The sequence below is a fragment of the Colletes latitarsis genome, chromosome 6, assembly GCF_051014445.1.
Source record: "Colletes latitarsis isolate SP2378_abdomen chromosome 6, iyColLati1, whole genome shotgun sequence".
NCBI lineage: Eukaryota > Metazoa > Arthropoda > Insecta > Hymenoptera > Colletidae > Colletes > Colletes latitarsis.
Genome location: NC_135139.1, coordinates 16,502,180 through 16,529,139, shown reverse-complemented (window position 1 = coordinate 16,529,139; position 26,960 = coordinate 16,502,180). Strand labels below are relative to the sequence as shown.

Here is a 26,960-nt window from a genome sequence, read left to right as displayed (position 1 = left end):
GAAAACGGGAAGAAACCTCCGAAAGGAGGAGATTTTCTCTCGATCATTCGCATACCAAGTCTGGATATGTTTCATAGTAACGTTCTGAATATGGCTGAAATGTATGCAGTAATATTTTAACGACTTTATGCAGCGAATAAACACAGGGAAAGAAAATGTACACGAAAGAAGTATATAAAGTAGGGTGAAAGGCCGAAGCTCAACGGATATGGCTGGTTTAAAATATAATCCTTTTCGTAAATTGCACGCAATAATATGGCTTAATTTAAACTTGTATAATTTCTGCATTATGGGGATGAATAACATGGAATGTTTTCGTGAAGCTCGTCCGTGCCTCTGTGAAAACATTCGAGGATAAAGTTTCTTGAAGTTTCACGTTATGATAACTTCTGAAGTAAAAATATTTATTTAGGAATACTTCATTGATTATAACTATATGAAATTTAGTAATTGTTCTCCATCAGTATCTATATGATTAACTCTCATGTCTGTTTTAAATTACATGCGTTAAAAAGAAATTCAAATTAATTTGCTCAATAATACACATACAACTTGAATTAATTTTTTAATAATTTTAAAAAACGAGCAGCTTTTCAGGCTCAGAAAAAGTGTCCGATTTGGCATGGAACGACCCACGCCGTTGCATTATAAGTCCGATATTTATTGCGTTAATCAACGAGCGACCGCGTTACGAGCTAAATGATCGCGCCACGAAAGCACCGCGGGTGTTTTTCCGGGAAGCACGGCCGTCCAGGTCCACTTCTAATCCAATTTCCAGGTTGGTTTAAGCGAACCCCTCGCTGTACACGCGATGGAATCGCGAAACTCCGGACGTTTTGAGCTTCCCCTAGCGCGTTACGCGACTCGTTCCCCCTTGTTTCTCGCGTGTAACGCGCCGCCGCTCGAAAAACTTTCTTCGCCACGGAGAACTTTTACGTGGACGCCGCGTCTCGGCTGTTCGATTCCTCTTTTTTCTTTCCGTCGATCGCCGGAGAGAGAACCAGAGGGGTGGAATCGTCGCCGAGAGCCAATTTGCCGGACAAGATTTCTTCGTTCCTGTTTCACTTCTTGCACCACGGTGGTTTTCGAACAGTGGGGTGGTTGGAGTTTAGCGCTGTTCCGTCGGGGCGAAACGTCGAGGAAAGAAGTACATTCGGTTAAATTTTTCTCCCCCCGTCTTTCCTTCGCTTCGATGGTCTCGTGCATTTTTCCTGGACGTTAATTCTTCGAACGAAATTCGACTGTTTCTGATTCCGATTCGAGTATAAATTGTGAAATAAATTAATCACACAAGCTGTTTCACTACTGGTTAATTTAATAACGAACATATTGGGGAGTAAATTTCTGCAGCTGGGAATATTGTTATTCTAAAAAGAAGAATATCGATGCTTGTATAAAACTGTCTATACGTTGATATTTTCAGGAAATAATGCAAATCTATTTTATTAATAAATACTGCAAAAATTTAATTATATTTCTTTTTGCATTATTATTGAATCGTGTTATAATGCTTTTAACCCTCCAATGGTCGTGTGAACAAGCTCGCCCGAGGGGCTTTTTGAATATTCAACCGTATGCAATGGGCTTTATAATCGTGTAATTATAACACTTATTGTGACATTGTAACAAACCTTTTAATAAAGGTACAGATGACCACAATTGCGTATTAATAATATTAATTTAATTATCAGCTGCTTGTAACATGTTGCATACATTTTTTTGGACGTCAAAAGAATATTTCATTTCCTTTGAATTAAAATATCACATATATACATCTGAAAGGACCAAACGACTGGAAAATATATAATATTATATAAAAAGGTGTTGTTTCATAAAACCTATACGAACGCCTATCATTTTTCCACGTCACTGACTACAATATCGGTTATCGAATTATCATTGTACGCGAGAAATTACCCATTTTCGAGTTTCAAACGTGTCAGGAAAAATTAATGAGAATCAAAAAATAGAAGTACAGCGAGGATTGTGCAGCGTCGTTCGCGTGCTGAACATTCGATCCGAAGCGGAAACATAAATAATTGGACCATAACGTCACTCGAAGAACGCTTTAAAAAGTTTTAAGTAGCTGCGTACACCGCAGCGCGCTACCTTCTGACTTCCGCCCCTATTAGGGGTGTTCCAACTTATGAGTGATATATAGCGTCCTAGCCGGCGGCGCGGCGCTTAAATTAAAAGTTTATCTTCCTCTGGAAATTTCACGATGTGAATTGACTTGTGACTAATCGGATGAGAAACTTGTTCGAACAATGCCCCGATGGAAGTTTCCCTAACTTCTCCGGAGGAAACAACCTTGAAATATGTTTTACACCGACGACCGAAACGGCGACAAATTTCCTCGGAATTCCGACGCGATTCGCGCGAGCGTCGTGCAACAAATTTTGACGAAAGAGAAAATATAAACATTAACGATCGCTGATAAATTGCAATTGAATCTTTCTAGCAAAGAAACTTTTAGAGTTAAAATTGTATATTTGAAGTTCATTGCCATTTATACATGGAGTGATAATTGAATTGTTTTTATATGGTATATTGTGAACCCTAAACATTACTCATTTTATGAAAGTTTGACATGAAATGATAGTGTGGATTTATAAGAATGATTGTTGAAATAGGACGATTTAAAATTCGGAATTTTTTCATAACGGTGAATCGAATTCTCAAGATTCTCAATTGGTCGAAATTAATTCCTGGGACGGAAGTATTATACCGGCAGTGTTACTATGCGAAGGTTAATCTGCCCCAGAATTAGTTCATCGTACACGGTCGCGTGGAACGTGCCATAACGATGCAAAGCGTTCGACCATCGTCGTAGTGGAACTATATGACCTATCGCAACGAGCCGTAGCTCGTCCCGTAATGGTCGTAACCCATAACCTACGATCCATACGTAAGACCTTGGTAGACCATCAACGAAAGCCTCGATAACTTCGCATGACTAAGATCCCGAGAATTCCATCGTCTTCCGACTCGACGCTAGATCCACCATTCGACGACGAAACCGTCTTATTCTGAACATCTAATTCCACTTGCGTTGCTCATTCTTACAGGGAACCGCAAACTCCAGGCATTCCGAGTAAATTCATAATAAACTTAAGTCTCTTAAGCCCACTCCAAGCAATCTCTTCATTACTGAATATTTTTTCCTAAAACATTTACGATCACACGTTTCGATCATCTTCGAGAATATATTTACAATCATAAAAAAATGAAAATACTTATTTCGGGGAAAAATATACGTTTAGTTACAGAATATTTATTTGACATGTATACGACGATATTTTAATACATTGCATCTATAATTATTGAAAATGAACATTGGGTCGAACACGCAGAAAGAGATTTCTAATTTAGCGTAACTAACGAATATTGAGAAAACGAGGACACGTATTAATCGTGAAAAACCAACAGTGTACAATTTTTTAATATTCTCAAGCTTGGTTTTCTCGTTTTAGAAAATATCGCAAACGAAACCCACGAAGTAATTTTAAGCTTTTGAAGACCCACTTAGTTATTATTAATTTACTCTGTAAGGAAGAGTATGTAAATGTTTGACTTTGTCACCCCCACAAACAATAATCAATTTCAATTTTTAAATTCATAACGGAGCACCTACGGGTTCGTGCATTCTCAAGAACGACCCTGAATACGGTTCGAATCGCGGAAAAGTTCGGCTCGCGCTCCCCTCGAGTGGCTTTGTTTTTCAAATCCCCCCACCGATATTAAACCCTCCGCGGTCGGGCACTTATTTAATTGAAAACGAAAAAAAAAAACTGCGGACGTAAACTTCTCCAATTCGACTTCGTCCCGTCGAAGCCTATTAATAAAACTCGCGACATGCATATGCATGGGCGAAGCGTGCTTCGGAAAGTTCGGTCCTCCGGTTTCCTGTTCCATATTCACGCGTCGCGGCCGCTTCGAATCTCGGCGCGCGGGAACGTCGAAAATCTCGCGAAATCGCGGCGATTCGACTTCCGGAATTCGAGGCTTCGACGACAGTTGAACGCCGCTGGAAACGGCCGCCATGATCGATCGCTCACGAATTTACATAGTCTGTTTGATAAATAATAATGGTTATTGTTTCATCGCCAATCCTCCTTTCACACGCCGCATTAACTTTGTGTGGAATTTTTGTTCCGATAGGTGAACCATGAAAAAAATTTCTTTAGCTTCTTTAAAGGCGAATGAATATTTAATAAAAAATTGAAAATTGCATGTTAAATAAAATATCGAAATGAATTATTAAATTAATTTGTCTATTTTACTCTCAAGACCAATAAGGAATGTCTTTACTTCTGATACTATTGATATATTTTAAACAAAAACACGATTAAAATGGCCAAAAGGAACAGAAACTTCTTCGACTCAATAGCGATTAACTTTATTTCCTATTTTAGAGATTGAAAATGTCGATAAATCAATCAAACTCGCCCTAAAAAAGACACTCTGAAACTAGAGTTTCAAAAATGCTTCCCTTCGTTACTTCCGGTTGCTTCCAAACGTAGTACGGTCATAGAAGGGGCATATTTCGAGCAAAGGAGAAAGATTTACACCGATACAATCATTGTTTCATTTTTTAAACGCCCAGTCAGGTTATTTATCAAGCAGACTGCGTATGATTTTCCATTTCTTACCCCCGATACGATTGGACGATCGAACCCGAATGTTTATCGACTGCCCGTTGACGTTGAAGAATCGTACGGGAGGGCGAGGAGGAGCCCGTCTCGCTGAATTCGATGGAAGAATTCTTTTCATGGCGGGCCTGACTTTTTAATCCTGCTTTCGACCGCTCGGAGATAACCGCTGGGAAAATACCTCTCTGCTCTATCTGCGCCCTCCCGGAAACGCGCGCGTCCACGGTATCGGTGAATTTATCGTCTTCGGAGGAAGAATGAGAATCCGAGAGTCGTGAGTAGCTTATCGCGACGAGACGCCCGCGAAACGCGTATACTATACGACAATCGTCATTAGTGATACCACTGCTTCAACCCTTAAAAGGGTTCACTCGCAATTCCTGGCGAAAAGTATACATTCTGGGGTTTCTTAAACTGCAAGATTAAAAAAATATTCCTTTAAAATGGTAGATCAAAAGAAAATTTCTCTTAAGAGGAGCTGTTAAAATTTGTAATTGGTTCTAAAATAACAGACAATTTTTCTGCTCTAAGGAAATATTTATAAAACCAGGCGTGTTCGCTGAGGATTTTTATTCCACTCGTTTTTGCGTTAACGCGTTAACGGAGAACTTTTATTTTTTTAATTATAGTTTAATTCGACTCTTGCTTGTGTTGAATTTCCAGAGTGGATTTTCTCGGCAATAAAATTTTATTCTTCATTTCGGACTTGTTTTTTCACGCAAAATCATCCTGTACCATTTATACTGAACCATCATGGAGTTTTCTCGTATTACTCTAAATTCTAAATAAATTTCCTGTTGGTCGTACGATTACTCTAAAAAATCACGTGTGTACACACTTAAATTTGATTCTATACGAAGCATATAATTTTCTAGTGTCGTTCTAAATAAACCATTTATTACAAAAGGTTCGAAAATCAGTGGAAGTGGCGCGTTGATAACGGAACTTCGAGGCACGAAACAGCGAAATGAAAGATTCTATCCACGCCGGTGTGGAGCGTCTTATTCCGACGCGGCGTAAACGAGGTCGATGACGTCGCATGCAGTTGCATCGACGCCTCGCGAAGAGGCTTTGTGCGGATACTGTGCATTCCCCATTAAAACTATTTACATAAGCTCTGGTAGCATAATGAGATCGAAGAGATTTCGCGTCGACTTAGCGTCTGAGTCTCTTACGGCAGTCACTCGCGATTTCGCAGTTTGGAAGTTATACCCCCGGAAGTTTAACCGCGTCGTTCAGGAATTTCGCGCGCGGCGGTATGCAACCTTACGTGACTCAATTTCTATTGTAATTGTGCAGCGATCCCGCGTACGTAACCCGTATCGAAACGAACGCGACGACGAAAGGCGACGTACAGAAACCGTAAAACGGAACGCGAGGACGCGGTGTAATCGTCGTTTAGCGAGCGTCTCCCGGTCGCGAAGGACACGGTCGAGGTCCGCCATGTTGGCAATCTCGGAATTCTGCGTCAGTGGCGTGTCTATCTTTGGACGTAACCCCCGTATAAAAAGCACGAGGTTCGGCTCGGATCTGTTAAATCTAATCCTGAATCCTCGAGAGCCCCTAAGATAGTTTCAGCTCTTCTGACCTGGAAATGAAATAAATCGCGAGTAACTTCTATATCTATCCGACAGGACCGTGGCCCGAGATCTAAAATAAAGAGACCGAGGGCCTCTAATTTATTTCCGCTGCACTAGATGAAAAACCATTCCCCTGCGAATCACCGTTGCCATTCTCTCTGCTGGCCTGATTTCGTGCTACGCGAAACCGTCTTCTCCTTCTGTCGTCACGGTCCTTCAATCGGAAACGATCACGTTTCCGTCGCGACTTCGAGCGCGGACAGTTACGGCGCGAGACATAATAATTGCGGGATTCTTTCGTCTGTTGGGCGAGAAAAAATCAATTTTTCAATATTTCGGGCTCCAAAAATATACCTTTTGAAATTTAAAGAATCGACAGAGACGTGGACGTTCGAATTTAAAAAACTAATCAACCCGAATCGAAACTTGTTTGTACAATTTTTCCTTTGAACTGGGATTTTCGAAAATGTAAAAATGTTTTAAAATAGAGGACGAAAATAGATGGAAATTGTATAAATATTAATACAGATATAATTGGACAGTCCTTAAGAGGTCTAAAACTAACCTTGTAGCATATTGTACATGAATCATTTCACTAAATTTTAGTAAGCAACAACATTTTCTCTTCTATAATTTTTATTTTGTTTTCCCCCGCGAATAAACGAATAATAACTTGCGTATGTCGCGTGGTTCTTCAAAAAAAAAAATTCTAGCCAATGTTTTTTGGACGAAGGACCCAGGAAGGGCCCTTAATTGAAGAGGAACGTCGATGGTTGAAAGACGTCGAAACGCCGGCAATAAATCAAACGTCGAATTACGCCATGCTATCGGAGTCTCTTGTCTTTAAAGTTTCAACTAAAGTAGACGATAGGGATTCAGTCGGATCCGTTGAACCTATAATCCCAGGCCCTCTCTGTCCTTAAGACGATAGCAATTCAGGATCCCTTGACCCGGAAATTTGCCAGCTCCCGCGGGACCTCCAGATCCTTCTCCACCAACGTCGACGACGACGGCGCACCACCCTTTCGGGTGATCCGGGGAACGGAGAGGCAGAAGGAACTCGCGTGGCACCGAGTACTTCGTCTTCAGAGCCGCCCCGGTTCGAGAAAAAGCGGAATCGGCCGGGAACAAAAGCGCAGGAACGGGATCGAAGGAGGTACTCTCGGCCATTTTCACGCGTGAATCGTTCTTTCTGTATGTATGGCCAGAAACACTTACATTTCGCCAGGAAATCGCAGGAATGGTGCTTTCCCGAGAATATCCCTTGGATATCCGCCCCCGTGCGGCCAACGCAGCGAGCGGAGAGGAACGTTTTTGAAAAATGAACACGGACACGGGTATCCTTTCTTCCTTCACACGTACCCGTCTCGTCCTTCTTTCAGCGATTCGCGGATTCGACGTTGAAAATTATCTCCGGAGCGAAATTGTAATTTAAGAGAACCGGAAACACACGGGGACCGTGTATGTTCTTCGAGTTGGTAGAAAACTTGTCCCTCGAGTCGCTACTAAATTATTCTCGTCGCTTTCTGGAACTTCTGACTGGCGGGAAACCGTGATCGACGATAAATAGACGAATTATTCGTCGTCTGACCGCAAAAGTTTTATATTTTATACTTTTTTTAAATAGTTTCACTGATTTTTGGATGCTTTTGTCGGGAGTATTTAATACAGAAGTTTCGTAATAATATTTCTTTTGAATGTAATTACAAAAATTCATCTTTTTGTACGGGCTACTCCAATTACTAAATTCTTCAAACGCTGTGTCTTTCAACGAGGCTAAGTCATTCCTATTTTTGTTACTGAAACAGTTGTGACAGTATCAAAATAAACACTGTTACATATACGGAGTACCACTCTAAATAATGGCAATTCTCGGCGAAACAATAAATCGAAAACGAAGAATAAATTCTTCTCCGTATCCTGCATACGGAACAAAGGAATTTCGAAACCTGCACGGATAAATACAAATGAACGTTCGTTCCCCTTCATCGAATAAAATACCAATAAATAAACATGCACATAATACCAATAAATAAATATGCACATAATACCGATAAATAAATATGCACATACGGAACAACCGAAGGTATCTCCAACAATATCGTGGCAAAGAAACTTCGATCGATGCTTTCGTCTCTCAGATCATCTCCCAGCGAAGAAGCTGCACAACATTGTCGCTAAACTCTCTATTTAATTTTATTATTGGCACAATTAAGAATGCTTGTATCTTGATATTAAATGATTTCGATTTCCGATCAAGTCCAATTAACTTTGATCCTATTTTCACAATTTATGAGTAAGAAAACTCCATGTTTCTATCCTTGTTTTTAAGATTTCTGTTGACTCTGCACTGAACCTAATAGTTACACCTGAACGATATTTCATATTTGCTTATTCTATTTTACGAGCAATTTCAAGTAAATTAGAAAGCGTATCAATATTATTTATACCTATTTTAATTTCCTCTGTTTACTTTCCTGTTTTCATCGGGTGCATGTTGTACGTTTCTATCGATCCATCATACTATTAACACGTAGACTACCAGTCTAAAATCCTAAAATTGTTTACGAAATCAAAACATTCATTTTAGGCAATTGTAAACTACACAACTTTAAAGTTGTAATAGTTACTTTTGAAACCCCATTAAAATTTATTTTCTTTAACATTTCAACTTGAGAATTCATTGTTATAGTTCTACTGTTAAAAGTTCTGTCACCCATACATGGGTAATGTGGCAGTCAAAGTGTTACTTTACGACCCATCATCGTTTTTCTACATTGAACTGCTGTTCTCATAATATAGAAAATTGTCTCGTTTATAAATGAATAAATGAAAAAGCTTTATCGTGAGAAAGGAGTCTCGGTTGGACGGTTCCACGTGGCTGGGCCGCATTTCCGCGCAAAATTCCGCGAATCGAGGGAATCCCGCCCTCGACGATGACCGAGGAGGCCCCGAACGGAAGTAGGCAGTCGGCTCGCGTGCAGTTTCAATCAGCTGTTCCCATACACGCGAGACTCAGAGCGTTCCTGCAACCCCCCCCCCCCCCCCCCCAATACATTTTTCATGACAACGAAAGCCTGTTAGCGGGAGTTTGGGTTGGGGTCGGAGGGTTTCGAGAGCGTTCCGAGCCCCGCGGAACTCTGTGGTCTCTGGATTATCCGCCACTGACAGATGAATGCCAGCGTCCGGTCGGCTTGATTGGCGTCGTCCGTGTTCCAGGCACGGGTTTTCGAAAAATATTTTATAAACGCACGGGTAATTGACGCGAGGCCAGCGATTCCGCGGATTTGCCCGGGATTCCAGTACCGGCTTATCGTCGCTTTCGCCACCTTTCGCGTTGAATTTTCACGCCCGTCGTGCCCGCCCCTCGACTACAACCCCCCATTCCGCGGGCACACGGATTCGCTAAACCGTTTCACTAATAACAGCTGCTGTTTGGACATTATTCGATAATATCTATATTATAAAGTTCGTGGTTGTGTTATTATTAACCCTTTGATTGGTCAAAGTACTCGTTGGAGATGGAATACTGTACGCTATTATTATTTAGAATTATTTTACCTTAACTTATATAGTAAAATTTATTTTTAAAATGCTGATAATTGTATTGTAGTTAGTAAGAAATCGAAAAAATTGACAAACGCATAGTCCATAGTCCACATAGTCTTACGAAAGGTGGCGAATCTTGGTTGAAACATCTAAAAATTCGATGCAATGTGATAATAACGCGATTTACTAAAATTAATATACAAGTAGAACGCGATTTAAACAAGAAAAATAATTCCAGCCAAGTTTTAGATGCAAACACCGAACCGTGCAAGGGGTTTCTCGTAGCTAAAGAAATATCAACAACGGTATAGCTGATTTCGTTGCGAGCGTATTTCCTAACGCAGATTGGTACAAAAATCGGGACGATAGCTTGGAGAGATTTCCGCCAGCTTTTCGGGATTTCCAACCATTATGCATCGACCGATCGCAGTCCACCCCTTCGACGCGTTTCGCGAAACGCGCTCCTGAAAACGATTCCATCGGATTATTATTAAATAGCCGATCCGTTCCCTCGACGATCGTTTCGGTTCCCGCGGAACGAACAGATCCCAGCGAGAAACGTTGTCCTTTTTTAAACACCGCCGTGTATTTGCCGCGGTTACGGTTTGTTTAGTTTGCAGACGCGAAAACAGTGGACCTCGCTGGATAATTTAACGACCACGGTTATCAGCAGAGTCCCACGACCTTTTAACAGAATTGTAAACCCTTCGAACGAATTATCGTGCTCGCGAACGCTGTCGCGGAATAGAACGCGCAATAAGGGTAGTTTCGCGTCGTTTGTTTCGCGCGTCAGCTTCGAGCAGTTTCGCCGCCCCTCAAACAGGGAAAAAAGCTATACGACATCGCGTTACCGAAAACGTTATAACGCGAGCTTATTGCTTCTTCGATCTACGGATTTGTCTTTCGCGGAGACCATCTTCGACCGCCGACACGAGCCTTAATGGTTGCCTACATCCGCGCTGCAGAGGCTATATGCCGTTTCTGCAGAAATGCCGCCATTACGAGCATCTGGCCACGTTCTAGCACGGCTACATCCAGCGTTGTGTCTGAGAATTGACATACGGTTAAACACAACCGTGACGTCGCCTACGAGCAGGGTGCACGATGCTACTCTGCATTATGGATCATCGAACGCACTGTTGTGTAAGGCGACGCGCCACCCGCTACCCTACATTTAAATAATTTTCCTTTCAAGCCGTCCCTTTGGCGAACTTTCTTTCACGATCTCGCGTCATTCGAGTATCCAACTTACGGTTAACTTTATGCACGAAGTTTATAAATCATGAGTAACGACGATCTTGCAACTGTCCGTGGAACTATAGATGGAACGAAACAAAGTGGTTATATAGAGGTCAGAGGACTCTTTCTACATTCTTTGTTCGAAAGACATATGCACATGTTTTAATGTAGTTTGGTTCAAATTATACAACACGAACAACTTGATCGATAATGATTCTTAAAATGAAATGTTCACTTTACGAATCACCTATGGGGACTATTTTAAGAATCGTTAATGTAATTTAGTTCCTATGGAAGAGGAAAGAATTTTGGATTCTTTAACATATGCACTTACAATATTTCAATGTCGTATGGTACGAATTACACAAGACAAATAACTCGATTGATACAGTAACGATTCTTAAATTGAAATGTTCATTTTACGAATCATTACTGTAACTCCGCTCCTATGGAAGAGAAAACAATTTTGGAGAATTATTTGGGATTCTTTAACACAGTCTATTATCCTGCAATGTAATTTTCGTCAAATTATATAATACGTTAAGTAGACTTTATCTAACAATCAACTTGTTTGACTTTTCCTTTCGTCGTATGATAAATCGAAGCGAGTACATTTTTATTTCATTTTATGCTTAAGGGTTAAATCAGTACAGATAATAATGTATCCGAAAGGGATATTCGCGAGAGAAAATCAACAATTAAACGCGTTGTCAACGAGAGTGACACGACGGACCGTGCAAGTTACACGTCCGTTCCAATCATTTTCCGAACCGTCTACCCGCGACGTCGTTGGCTCCCCCTCGTATGCAAATCCCCGTTTCCACCCTCGCAGACGATGATATCAAAACCTACCGACAGAGGACAAAAAGAAAGGTAAGAACCCGGGCGCGAGAGCTGATAGGGGGGTAGGGGCAGCGGACTCGAAACTCGTCGGCTCGCATTTCATTTCGCTCGATAACCGAAGTTATCTCTTTTCAGAATCGGGAGTGCACCCCGGGCCATCGCGGTCACCCGATCTCCCCGGAATATCGCGACTGATAGACCCCGGTGTCGTATTACCATAAATATGAAAACCCCCGGGTTGGCTCTCGCGTACGCCGCGCGTCCGGGCTCAAAACGTGGCCCGGGGCAAATTGTAACGTAGGACAGGAGTTCTCTCGCCCCGGCTTACGAGCACGTCGGGATTACGATGCAGTTTCTGCGAGTGCACGACGAGCCAGAGGGGTTGGCGACGGCCCCGAGACTCCCGGCGAACACTCGCGGCCCCAGAAAGCGGGAAAGAGAAACCGTAGCCCGGCCGCGGCGCGATTATTTACGGGCCAACTTGCAAAGTGAGAAAAATTACGTTGGCTCCGGTAGCCTCGCCGAGACAACGGTGCTTTATGCCGCGTGCCTCTCGCTGCGTATATCGCGACCGGGTACCCGATGTCGAGGATGTTTACGAGTTTTCAGCGCGTCGCGACGAGCGGAACGCGCCCTGAGATTACGCCTGGCTGCGATCAACGTCCGCAGAGGCGGACGCCGTACAGCCTCTGGGCCATCCAGTTAGCTTCCATTATAAACTTTCGACGTTCTTCGGTCCTTTGGTAACATTCAAAGGCGCGAACGAACCCCGATTTATTAACCGAGAGACCAAATTATTGGGTTGATGAAAAATTAACGAGGATTTTTTTTTGAGTTTTTGTTTATTGTTGAAAATTTTGCTTTATTTATTTTTGCTGGTTACAATTTTTATGAAAATATACGTCTGTGTTTAGGTGATAAAGATGCGTGTCGAAAATCGTACAAAAATGACTATAATAATTAAATATAATAAATGAATATAATGATTCGTAACACGAGCATCTTGGATTCAGAATTAAAATATTCAATGTTAACGCAATGTTTAATGATTTCTTGGTAAACAATGTTACTCTTTTCCAATTTTTGTCTACAAACCTGGTGGACTAAAATGAGTATAAAAGCAATTTAAACAGGATTTTCAACGACATTCTATTCGAATAAATTGCCTGGGCACGAGAGTATATATTCTTCGATGAAGGAAACTCTGTGACAGATTGGTCCTCTGTCTGTTGGGATCTTCGTGTTCCTAGGGATGCGTAGTAAGGGGGAAAACAGTTTTTATGACTTCCTGGGGTTGTTTGGCATCCTCTATTTATAATACAGGACCATAGCATTACCAGGATATTTTACAGATTGCATAATTCTTCTACCAGAAGAAATTCGTGTTTTGAAAACGTGACGAAGAGATTCTTGGCGAAAACATGCTCGAAATGTTAATTTGATTTGCGAAAGCGGTATCCCTAATGGAGTTCTCGCGTACGCAAAAACACGACCGCAACGTCGCGTCGTCATGCAATTATGCGTGCCTAATGAGAGGTAAATGAAAAGCCGTACAGCGAGGGAACGCTAATTTTCTAATATGTTAGAGCATCTCGTCCTGGCGTCACGTCGACTAAGAAGGATGCTGGAATGTGTGCATAGTAATTATTACCGCCGCGTTGCAATATTCGCGAAACGAACAAGACGCTGAAAGATTAAAAAATTTGCTCGAAGACCTATCATCATAAAATAGAAATTCTAAAATATTCAAACGGACAGATTGAAAACAGAATTGTGCTCGTTAAATCTTACAGAGAAGTTTAAGTATTTACAGGATCGCGAGTGCAGAACGTTCGGAGCGTTGAACCTTTCCGTCACGATGGAATTAGATTTTGACACGGTGTAAAATTACCCATATTTTTCGCAGCTTCCCGTTCCAAACATAGACGTTCCGGCGTCGATAATTTAATTAAACACGTGTTTCTCTCGCGATGGCTGCCTCGCCGTCGATTAAATTAAATCGATCGATAAACGCTGATTGACTCTCACGAAAAAAGAACCGAAACGATGGAGTGCGCCGTCCAAACATAAATAACACCGTTCCGGTCCGACCTTCCTTTTTACCGTATTCAGTTTTGGCCTCCGGAACGATCTCGCGCGCTAATTTTAATTTATCGTTCCCGGGAGAAAAATAGTGAAAGACCGGGGCGAGCTTCCGACCGGTTATTCGGAACATCGCTGGATCGATGTATCCGACAAATCGAAACGGTAATTCTCGTTGACCGTGCCAGGACTCTCCGTTGACAAGAAAAAGGCGAAACGCGCGTCGCTGCCGGTGCGATTAAAGCGTCGTTAGCATCGATTAGGTCCCGTAAAATTCTCCCCGTTGGCCAAAACTCGTTGCAAAAACTGTTTAGCTTCGCGATTCCGGCTTCTTTTTTATGAAAATAGTGGAAAAACCAGTGTCTCGACTCTAATTTGGTACGTACAGTACATTTCCTCGTTAAAGCGTCACGTGGCTCCCTCGATAAAGCGACGGGCAAGCTGTAGCTTTCTCCTAAGCGATTTTGCGATAAATTGTAAAGGGAAAAGTTGAATCCTCAACTCCCAATTTATAAAAAGGTGCTTTTGAAATAATAATGAAATATTATTATTTGTATTTTGAGAGTAAACTGAACAATCGTCCCATCAATATTGTTAAGAAAAACTAAATAACGACAACGTGTAATGAAATAAGAAAAGGAATGTCAATCTATTGCATCGGAAATAGGAAATCAATCCTAATTAAAATGGAATTAAACATACTCCAGTCCCGCTCTATAATTTATAAATTACGTCATTCTATTTTTGTATATCGAATTTGCTTTCAACTTCACTACACTGGCGATTCGAACTCGATAAATAGGAGGAACTTTGCGCGCCACGAGATTAATGCAAAAAGCTCTCGGGAAATTGAAATTTCTTTTTTGGTTTTTTAAATTCGAAAGCGAATATATTGCTACGAGTAAGTTTCTCCAAAAAATGTTGAACTTATGGAGCCCGAGCATTACTAACCACGGCACGAAAGCACCGTTCTCCAGGTGCACTTTTTCTGGCCCATTTCGTTTCCCCATTTCCTCCCTTCGCCCTTCATTACGCGTTCGCCGAAAACCCTCGAAAGAATTCCTCGCGGAGGTCTTTCGAGTCGGGCGAAACAATTTCCTGGGGCCGGGACAGAACGAAAATGGCTCCGCTTCCCTTTCGTACGTACACGCGAATATTAGCTTTCTAATTTCACGAAGTGAATCTTGAATAAGTTTCACGGCGGATTACGACGTTCTCGGGGACCTTCTGTCGCCAGCTGCTATTTGAATATTAGGCTCGTTATAAGAATCGTTAAATATATACCGAAAAGTAGCCAGTAAACGCTGCATTTTTTTAATCAAGCCTTAACCATTAATGAAGTAAAAATAGCAACCTATGCTGATGTGTAAAGTATGTGGCAAATGTGTAACTTCTATAACAAAATACTATTTTTATTATTATAGGTCTTTTTATCGTGTATGTGAATATGGTATACATATATAATATTTTGACATTAAAATTATTAAAATTTCTTCATTTAGAAATCAGGTTTACAATTTATAAGTCTTAATATCAATTCTACTTTGTGCTATGCGTATCTCTATATTATACAAGCTTTCGAACCTAATCTCGAAGATGTTGCACAAACACAAACAATTCCCGTGTACATTTAAGACAACTCAAATATGAAACAGATTAAATAAGTTGGAAACCTAGAAAGGGAAAACATAAGTACAGTGTCGAGTTTATAACGAGTAAAAATAGATAATAGCGAACAATTAGGATGAAAATGAACAAAATGGTACGAGAGATTGAATCTGGTAAGGTAAGAGAGACGAACGGGTGTTAAGGATCTCGCGGTTGAAGGCAACAAAGGTGGAAGATTCGTCTGTGTCTCGCGTCGAGCCAGCCAAATATTAACTATAGCATTCAAATAATTGCCCGTGATATTCCGTCCGGAGTTTCCTATATTCTACGATTATTTAAACAGGAATCCCCCCGTCTATCCGCCGACCAAACAGCAAGTAACAATCCCGTTCAACTCGTTCGAACGCAGCGCACTACAAAGTTCCAGCAACCTGCCCGCGGGTGGATTTACAGTCGCAAACAAGGAAAAAGTATACTCTTGCGTTGTTGAATGCCCCCCGAACCCCCTTAAATCCTGCGGTACGGTGGCACAGTCCGGTACGGAGTAATCCCGGATCGGAGTCGGAGGATGCGTGCGACCGGAATATGGAAAACCACGGTAAATTCAAAGGCGGCCGCCGTATATCCTGCGACCTTTAACACAATTAAGTCCGAATCCGCGCGGGCGTCGTGCTTTTAACTAAATGGACCAACGAACGGGGCAAACAGACCGGCGAAATGTCTACGTTTATGCAAAAGTAGAGAGTAATCTGCGCTCGTTTTTTCTGCGAGCCAGCGACCCCTCTGTTTGCCTAGGTACGCGCCAGCCTGCAAATGGTCACCAATCTGTTAGCGGTATCGTTGCGTAACGTTGTTGCTAAAAAAAAAACGACGACATAACGAACGCTAGTCCAGCGATTCTTATTTTCCTAGAACGCTTCTCTGCAGCGAGGCTGGCGCATTATTATGAAAGGACACTGACTAACACGGGCATTTGGCAACGTCAGTCCGCGCGAAAAAGAATCGCGAACCAAGAAGAGTCCTTGGAAGAACGTTTGGACAGAAAATTGCAACATTGTTAAAAATTTTTAACGCTCGGTGTTGCTTTGCATTGGATACGTCCAGAAAGGTAAATTTCATAAAAACCCCTGGGTGACTCTAGCGACCCTACTTTGGTCTTTATGTAAATTTGCAAAGCTCCAGTGTTCTGTTTCGTTCGGAGCAAACCTTAGTTACCCTTGGGAAACGTTTCTTTGAAATTTTTGTCGTGCGTTCCGTTTGGCGAAAAAATAATTTCAGCGGAAACAAAAATTAATGGGAAACTGGAAGTTTCTGAATTATTAAACAATCACTGAATATAACTTTCTCGAAAATATTAATGTTGCGGAAATTCTCTTCAAATGGGAGAAGTCTAGGAGATCGTACGATAAAAATTATTACTCTGTCCGTCGCGTTCCAACCGCGAATAAATCTCGTTATTCTTTCCTGTCGTCTTTATAATACACGTTCGTTAAAAATGTTCGCGTTGATATTTAGGAACTCTAAAAAAAGACAACTCGCTGGTAACCTCGTGCATCCGTCGACGTGAGCCAAAGTCAGTTTGCGTATCTTCCGCGACGTAAATGTTTAACTTCGAAGGAAAGAGGGCAAGAGATAGCTCGTGGATTCATCGTTCGCGGCTTAAATATATCCACCGAAACGGAAGGTGCTCTTAGAAATACTGTTCAACGGGTTTATCTCGTCTGCATCTCGGAATCGTTTGATATCATCGAGCGTTCGACGCGCGTCGTCGCGCGATACACGCTTATAAAACGTTCCGGCCTCCCAAACTTTGAAATACGCGATGGAGTTCCTCCGACAAGATTAACGCCCAGGAAAAGAATTACAGGCTTTGAAAAAAAGTTTTGCTCGCGGTGACTCGAGAATTTATGCGGTTTTCTAATGGGGTTCGCGAACGACGCGCAGGAAACGCCGCCATGTTTCTTCGTGGCTCCTCGAGGGACTGTGTATTTATAGCGCGGCTCAAAGGGAACATCGAAATTCAGCGCGCACGAGTGAAATACGAATCCTCCGGAAAATAGCAGAAGTCATCGTTACAGACCGGAAAAAGGATGCCTACGTGTTTTGGATGTGCACGGTCATGCGATACCTTCCATATACTTGTTTCGAAACAATGGATCCGTGCATCCGGAATATGCGAGTTGCGTTCGTAGGTCCCCTTCGTTATGGCTTTGACGAACATCAACCTACGTTCGTGGGCTATGCTGCAAAATATTTCCCCTCGATCCCGATAAATCGAAATTATACTAATTTACAATAGTAGGTAATTGTTTCGTTCAACAGCGTCGAAATGGGGCGAATATGATAAACAGAATCGTCGTTAAAAAAAGATTAAATTCGACACGAGGTCACATAAATAAATATAGAAAATTGAGAGCATATGAGTAGTGCGTAATAATTCTTAGAATCGTAAAATTAATTGGATATCTATGAGCCTCGAACGCCGTCCGCGGACGCAGGCACGAGATAATGGAGAAATGTAAATTTCGCGGTAGACGTACAAGAGAACAAGGATTAATTTCACACTTCGCAGATCGAATTCGAGTGTCACATTTTATCCGTGTCATAAGCCCCGTCGGAACTGTCTTCTTAAAATCGTAATTCTCTATATATTTTAAAAAATATCCGCCTCGAGTAACTCGGGGAATTGCAATGATCTAATTAACTCTGATTACGGTGCCAGAAATTCCTCCTATATTTCATAGAGAGGAACGGCGCCTGGAAATCTCCGTGAAACTCAAAATTACGAAGTTTGATGTCTACGATTATTACAGATTAACAAGAAACTCTTGGAGCAATTTTGAATTTTACGAAAGCAACAGTTTCGACGTTCTTCGAAGGGTATCTTAGGTTGGAACGGGGCGAGCCTTAACGGGACCCATTGTGCGAGAACGCGAGATGAATAATCGTTTTCAAACTATAAGCAAAACACTGGAGAACGCGTGCACCTCGAGGAATGCGTCGCATGTATGCGTGGCGCATGCACAGACGGAAGATAACGTTCGAATATTACGCAAGGGTTGCGACTCGCAAGGGCACAGGGTCGTGGAAAAGGCCGTTGGAGAGTTTGCGCGCTTAATTTCGGCAAATCGCACTCGAATTCCGCGGACCCGGTGGACGATTAAGCGTATTCCATTAACTCGAAACGCAATTAGAAATAAAGGAGCTCGCTAGAATACCTGTGATTCTCGTCGTCCCCTTATCCGCCGTCTTGCGTCGCCCCTCGTTGCCTACCCCGTCAGCCCTCGGGCCGGCCATTGCGGAAAATAGTGGAGGAAAATGCTCGGACCGGTGAAAATTAGCGCTTACCTGGAAAAAAACAGAGAAAAAATGGCATCGTTAAATTCTGCTTCACGCTCGTTTACACGTTGCAAGTTACGTCCATTAAAGTGAAAATAAAACATTAAAATTTAGCTTACGTGCATCCTGAAATTCCTTGAGAGACAAATGTGGCAGATTCAGAGAAAACAACGGTGGGTGTCGTTTCACCGTAACTGGATATAAATTGGTCTGACGCTACCGTTAATTGATATTGTTTACACTTCTATTTTCTTATTTGAAATGCGAGATTATCGAATTATAATTAAGAAAAATTGGAAACAATTTCTATTGTAACTAAAGGAACTCGTGATATTGAGAACTGAGAATCGTGGAATGTTTTGTAGAACGAAAAATTTCTACAAAAAGAGTATCAAATTATTTAAATCAGATATTATGTTTCAAGTGAATATAAATATTTTTCGGTGAATGGTAGGACACTTGGAACGACAATCGAATGTGAAACGACAATCTACCCTGTGAAGCCCAGGTTGTAGCTAAATTATTCGGTATTTTTTAGAATTTGTCTGTACTTTCCACTATTATAAAAGAATTCTTTGCAAATTAATAGCTCGACCAAAAGGCTTCATATTCGAATATCCAATCGTATGTGACATCTTAACCCTTAAGTGGATTATTGGGGCCACTTTGAACGCAAATTTAAACTAATAATTGTTTAATATATGTCAAAGTAATTAAAAATTTATGTTATCCTCTGTCAGTTCATTATTTGTTAAATGTTTTAAAGAAAAGTTGATTTCCATTTACGAATTTGGTAAAAATCAACATTGAATAAAATAATTCAGTTGAGACTGAGAGTCCACATAAGGGTTAAAAGCTGAAAATTAGAGTATAAAATAATAAACTTATGATACGAGACTTATCAAACTTTTTTGTCGCCCAGACATAGTAAAATTGCATAGAAATCCCCCCGAAACTGGCCAGTAAATCAGTTTCGCGTGCGAACGATAAAGACGCGAGTATTTTACGACCCTGCGACGGTGTTACGCGTTCCACGTTTAATTCGCGGCGATACATAAGTCGGGGTTTATTAGGTTCGCGCATCGAACGATTACCATCGATCGATCCCATGGTAATTATCGCACGTCGGTTCGTAAACCGGTATACGATCGACGCGAGAAAATGAACAGCTACTCGCAGCGGAACGTTCTAATTAATATCGACTGCCTAAAAAGAGGCGCACGCTCGGTCAGGCCCGGCGCAAAGGTGTTCTTTCGTGCGTCGAATAATCAACGCCGAACGAGCCGGCAGAGCCTGTCCAGTCGGGCGACTAAATCGAAAGTAACGACACGCCGAGTAATTATTATTTTGATCGTCGAGCCGTGAGCTGACGAGCCTGCCGCGCCACGCAGGAGGGGAGAAGAATAGGGGGATCGAATCTCATATCCGACAGAGTGCTTCACGGCTTTTGATCGGGCTGACTCGACGACCCGTCTTCCGGATTCTCGAACACCGTTTGTCAGTGGCTAATGATAATGGGCCTCGCGTTAAAGCGACAGGACGCTGCTTTAAACATGTTTGCCGCCGGCAATCACAATACCCGCTTAACTACTATTTCCAACAGGCTCTGCCAACGCTAATGAGACATTACCAGTGCGAAATTCAACATTTCTATTTGTTTCGTGTCCAAATCCTAATCCTTGTCATAGAATACTGGCCAGAACCACGATATGCAGATTTGTCTTATTATTTATTATTTATAGTAATAGCCAGGTTAGCGAGTATATCGTGGCGACGCTTTCCGCGCTTGCCAGCAGATGGCTACGCTCAACTCAACTCTCTCACAAGTACCCAACCTATTCCAATATATACACTCCTCGACTCTCATTGAATGTCGTGGCGTCTAATGAGTCCACTAGTTCCTACAAAAAATTCATTTCCATTTCTAACGTCTGCGAACAATTTTTGAGGGATGTTGTTGAGGGACAAGATCAGAATTCTCTGGGATTTCCCAGAGTCCATCCAGAATTCGAATCGTGGACCAAAGCGACTAAAATTACGAAGTGGAGTCTACGATTCGAGGGGGTTGATTCCCCCGTTCAACCCTTCCGCCCTCGTCCCATCGGACGGACGTTCGTCGAAGAACTCTTCGCGGCGATTTCCATGGGAATTTATTCGGGACATAGTTAAACGGAGCGGTTAACGAGAATTGAGATATTATGCGAGCGGACGGAGGATCATTAAAGGAAGGTTCGCGCGCCCTACCGTGAATTAACGCGATACACACACGCCTCCGGGAGGGGTACGCGTGTAGACAAAACAGACGGGCACAGCCTCGTCCGAGTGTCTCCGCAACCGCGCGGAATATGTGTTCGCCCGAGAGTCGACCACGGGTTGGGAGAGATAAACCTTCCCTCGGCGAACAAATGGCCGTCGCCGATGGTTAAGTCTGGCCTGAAATGCATTTTCGCCGTCCTTCTGGGCAACGGCGCGAGGATATATTGTACACGGCACGGTCCACTAAATTCAGAACAATTGGAAATAATTATAGGTCGTTACGTCGAGAGAATAATAGCGACTGTATTACGGAATTACGCGAGAAAGAGACAGATAGGGAGGTTATAGAGGGCCCCGCGCCGTTGGAAAAAAAAGAGGAGGTAGGAAGGAAGAGCCACGAATTACGTGGTCGACGGGCTTCTGGTATTCCATCTGGCAACCGTAGTCGTGTTGCGTTTAACAAGGTTGTAGCGTAGTTTCGCCGCTGATCGCCCCCGCATTATGTTCCCGCTCTACAGAATCCTACGCAGAGAAATAAGTCGTAAGCTCGCGATAGCGCCATCGACAAGAGGGAAAGAAAAGAAGCGACGTTATTGAAAATATAAAGGGTGTTCGACCAACCCAGGGAAAAATTTTAATGGGAGATTCTAGAGGCCAAAATAAAACGAAAATCAAGAATACCAATTTGTCAATGGAGGCGTCGTTAAGAAGTTATTAACGGTCCCGTTCGTACTGAATTTTTTTCATGAAAATACGTAGGATTTCGAGGGTATGTCTATTCACCAAAAATGATTGTAATTGACCCCTGTAACTAAAAATAATTTTTTCAGAACGATTTGAAATTTTTTAGTAACTTTTTAACGAAGCCTTAATCAAGAAATTGATATTCTTGATTTTCGTCTTATTTTGGCCTCTAGAATCTCCCGTTAAAGATTTTCCCAGGGGTGGCCGAACACCCTGTATCTAGTCGACTCGCAGAATTTGGCAGGAGTCCTATCTGCTCATGGCCACTTATTCGTTGGACTCATACTTGATGAAAAAAGGTGCATAAGTATGGTAGTCAGTTATGTAAGACCGAATAGTTTCGAAATCGAAACAGAGAGATGCGACAATCTTCGATAGAATTAAATTTTGTACGGAGATGTGTACATTCAGAATGGTGGGTAAGTATTGAATGCACGCTTTCTTTTTAAAAACAATAAGACGTTTGGATCCAGATTTTCGGATCGTCTTGATGCGTACGAAATCTGTAGAAATCTAATTTTAAAGTCACTGACTTCACTTTCAATCTCCCACTTATTTATCAACGCGTTTTCGCGCGCGTCGAAGGTCCACTATAATCGTATAAAAATCGTCGCAGCGACGTTCCGTCAGAGATCGAACGCGGAATTTCAGCCGCGGCGGGGCAATCGCAATTTCGTTTCTCCCAGGGCAAAAAAAAAAACGAGAAAAGAAGGGGGAACTAACCGGGTAAACTGTGCACTCGCGACAGAAACTTGTTAAAAATCTCTCGATTTCCATATTCCTTTCGGCTCGATGCTCACTGATTGCGAAGCAATTTCTACGAACGGCCGTTCTCTCCATTGGAACCCGTTCGTTCCTTCGCGGGTGCGCGACCGTCGGAACCGATCGATTCTGGAAAGGGGTTGCGATGGCGAGGGTAGGGGGGGGAGGGTATGGGCCGACATTATGCGTTTTGCATACATTAACGGGGCTTTTATTCGTCTCTCTCGTTACGCGAGACAATTCGTTGGGCGGCGGCGCGCTGAAAGCCGGGCGCTACGAATTCGGAATCGTCGATGGGAAATACGTTCACCGAATTCGTTACTGAGATTAGGTTACATCGGCCCTCCCCCGCCTCTGGTAATGCGAGCTCGGCACGGTCGCGCGCTACAGCGGCTCGCGAGAGCGCGGATAACGCGAGTTCGGTCCTAAATTAAGGCTGGACGAAATATGGTGTTGCCATACGCCGCGTGCTACACGCGTACCCGGCTCCGAGATAGTAGAATTGGCAGGAAATTGCAAATTGCCGGCTAGCTGGCCCGGCCGCGCGTCCGCCATTTAGGAAGGCACGAAATAACCTGACCTGCAAATTGAAACCGGTCGTCGCGAGTCGAAGCGGCCGACCGCCTATAACACTGCCTGTTTGAGTGCAGTTTGATTGCAAAACGCCAGTCGACCAACGAAAGGTTCGTACATGCCGGCCACCGTTGTCGGTGCACTTTAACCCTCGAGGTCGCGTGCCAAAAGATTTGCGTACTTTTAATTACGCGGATAATAGCGATACGGTTTTTTTTTACCTAGTGGATTGGTACGAGTTACTAAAGTACATCTTGGCAATTGTTTTCAAACATATTATATAAAGAATACCAACTGAGATGTTAGTGTGAAAATCAGATAAATAGAAAGGTAGGGATTATGGCAGCCATGAAGCTACAGTTTTTTGGAGGACGGTATATGAGGATAGGTAGTTCTTGTAATAATCGTTACTTTTATATGAAAAAATTACCTTTTACTTATGTGACATTGCCGAATATATGTGTAAAATTTAGAACCTGTACGATCTACTGCTTTAGAGAAAAAAATTCCCAAAAGCGAAGAAAATGACCCTCTAGACCAGAATATCTTCCTAATTTGTGTAATTAATTCGTATTATATAGGGCCACATAGCTCCCATAATAATCGTTACTTTTCCATGAAAAAATTACCCTGTACTCTTGGAACATTGCCAAATATATGTGTAAAAATTTAGAACCTGTATGATCTACTCATTTAGAGACAAAAATTCCCAAAGGCGTAGAAAATGACCCTCTAAACCAGAAATCCCACTTAATTTGTGTAATTAAGTCGTATTATATGGGGCCACATAGCTCCTATAATAATCGTTACTTTTCCATGAAAAAATTACCCTGTACTCTTGGAACATTGCCAAATATATGTGTAAAAATTTAGAACCTGTATGATCTACTCATTTAGAGACAAAAATTCCCAAAGGCGAAGAGAATGACCCTCCAGACCAGAAGACTTAATTCCTGTATCGAGTATATCGTCGAGTTTATGAGTAGTAGAGTCTCTAAGATTTCTCGTAATTCGCCTAAAAATTGTAATAGACCAGAGAAGAATGTTTGTTTATAGAAAATAATTAAATTGGCATGCTCTGCCACTCCTGTCGATGTTGATTAATTCAATTTTCAGATTGCAAGGGTTAGGGGGAATTTATTCTAAAAGGCCAAGGCAATATCTGTTAGGAGAAAATGGCCGGGCCCCGCTGCTTTACAAGAATCGCCCGGTGGATATTGAAAAACAAAATTCGTGTCGGACGGTGTAACGGCTCGGGTCCCCCGGACAAATCGTCGCAATGATACCGAGTGTCCGCGAGACAAACAAGCACGGCATTTTCCCGCCTTCCCTCTCGCGATTGTCCGCGGGGAATCGCGTTTGCTCGTTTGTCGTTTCGACCGGGGTTCGTCGGGCTTTATTTTTAAATCTCGCGAGCATGACTGCTGCGGGGCGCAACGTTCCGTTTCCCGATCCGTAATTAAAAGTCGCGTTTACCGGATCAACGCGAAAATGAACAAAAAATTACGCAGATGAGAAATATTATTAGAATAAGGTTCCTTTATTTGGACAGCGGCGACGCATAGTTAAAATTGTTACTATATACTCAGAAGTCGAATACCTCATCAAAAAGATCGATTCTTCAAACTGCAACTTACGTCAATTAATCACACCATGTATGCAAAGAAACCGAAATTACAAAACACACAAGACACGATAGAAAAAAGCAAATACTGAATGAATACTGAAATATATTCTACATTTGCTCAGCTATCGAATACGAAATTCTATTCGTCATTCGCTGAACAAGCAATTATATTGTGTATACTCTCTATTCGAAGATGAAACAATAAGCAAATGCAAATTAGTAGGACGTTCGTATCTCGAATACTTTTTGAAATACATTTAACTGATCCCTTACCACAACTAGACTGAAAAATTGAACGAAAATAGAGACCGCCGATGGATTCCTTTTCAAATTTACTCCCACGCGTGAAAATTAGCCGCGCAGACGCGCGCGTTCCATGATAACGAACGCGCTCGTCAATGCGACGCGTGGATCGCGTCTAACGAACCGACTGCTTCTCTGAATAAATATTTCAATACACGATCCCGGGATAACGTTTCCATTCGTCACGATAACATCGGACGTTTCGAAGTTTGGAAAAAATACCGTCTGTTTTCCCTTCGCTTTTTTAGCCCTGCGTATTGTCCGACGTCGAAGAACGATCGCCCTTTCGACCCGAAATAAAATTTCACCGAATACAAAAGGGAATCGTAAATCCATGGCGGATGTGTCGCAATTGTCTGCAATTTTAGTCCGAAGAAAGCATTATTTTTATCGGTGGGATCTGAATCCCATGCAAAATTAAAGTCTTTGTTCTAAAATCGCAACCGCGATCCGTTACAAGACAGGAGATAGACAACTCTGAAATATTGCCGATGAAATTAGCCCCAGTTATCGAAGAAGTACCGAGAATTCATACAGAAACTATCAGACGATTGAAACTCGGAAATAAGGTCAAATAAAGTACATCTGTACGAACTTTATCGTCGTTCTGTATTCTAAATTTACCTCGTATCTGTGTATCACGATATATTAGAAACTATTTAAGAACTACTTAAATAATTCCACGGCCCAGTAACGATATAGAATTAAATTAATTCCATTTTCATCGAAGTCGCTGGAATAATCTAAAAAGCGCCATCACATTCTGGCAATAAATTTATATCATATAAAACATGTAGAAACGAAGTTTGGAAAAGAAAATAAATTTAAAAATACTCCAACAATAATTTGACTACAATAAATAGATTCTGCGACCGAAACGTCCCCAGTGGCGCGTTGTTTGTATAACAATAAAAAAAAAAAAGAGAAACGATTAAATTTTGCCCCGAGGATTTTTTTATCGCGTTTTATGAGATCCGTATTAATATATCACGTCGTCGACGACACGCCGGCGTTCGCTCCACGGCTGGCGAGAGATCGAATATTTTTCCCCGAACATATTGCCCTGTAATTTGCTTTCCGCGGCGTAACAAAACGCTCGACGTTGACACGAACGTGAGAAGAGGCTCACAGGAGACGGGCGTGTTATGCGAGGGAATAGGAAATTTCCTGGTACAAGCGTTGCTCGCGCCACCGTCTCCACGAAATACAGTCGCCGTCGGTTGTGTGTTCGCCCTCGGGGCAGTGTCAAACCGGGGGACGTACCAGGGTGCAAACGAGCTCCCTACGGCCTCGTATCCATGCGCTGCCCGGGCGCGCGATTATTTACCTTTAATTAGAAGCTTCGACCTATTGCTTAGCACGTCGAGCCCAGGGGTATCGTGCTCCAGGTTTGAACAAGCTGCTGCCTCCGCGAACGTGCTCACGATATCCATAAATATGCAGATGTATTAATAAACATCGCCGTTCGGGATTTCAATATTCCCGTGGAACGACAGACGGTATTTCGGTGTTTAACGGTGACGATTAGACACGGCTACCGTCGTGGATCAATGCCTTCCGGAATTGCCCTGTGCCCCGACGAAGAGGCCCGCGAACTGGAGCAGCAATTTATTTGTACGCTCAATTTCACACGATGACAACAAATAACCTGGTAGTCCCTTATAAAAGTCTAAAGGGTTGAAGTTTCGAGTTATTAAAAATGTCAAACCAAGAGTAAACGATTGAAAGGCTAGGAAAAATATAATTGCTCGAATTAATGTATTGAATGATGTTAAGAATAACTAAAAATCACGACGTCAACCC

The 26,960-nt window shown here is 42.2% G+C and overlaps 1 protein-coding gene across 3 annotated transcripts in view; it reads right to left on the bottom strand.

Annotated features, from left to right (window-relative positions):
• Positions 1–26,960, bottom strand: part of LOC143342599 (Krueppel-like factor 6) — a 453,138-nt gene that overhangs the window by 122,882 nt on the left and 303,296 nt on the right. Inside the window, exon 1 of one of the 3 annotated variants that reach the window (XM_076766657.1) lies at positions 18,772–18,858. The exons of the other annotated variants lie outside the window; for them this stretch is intronic. The gene's annotated coding sequence lies outside the window, so the exon portion shown is untranslated. Of the gene's footprint in view, positions 1–18,771; positions 18,859–26,960 lie in introns of those variants that run through there. 3 annotated transcript variants of the gene reach the window in all.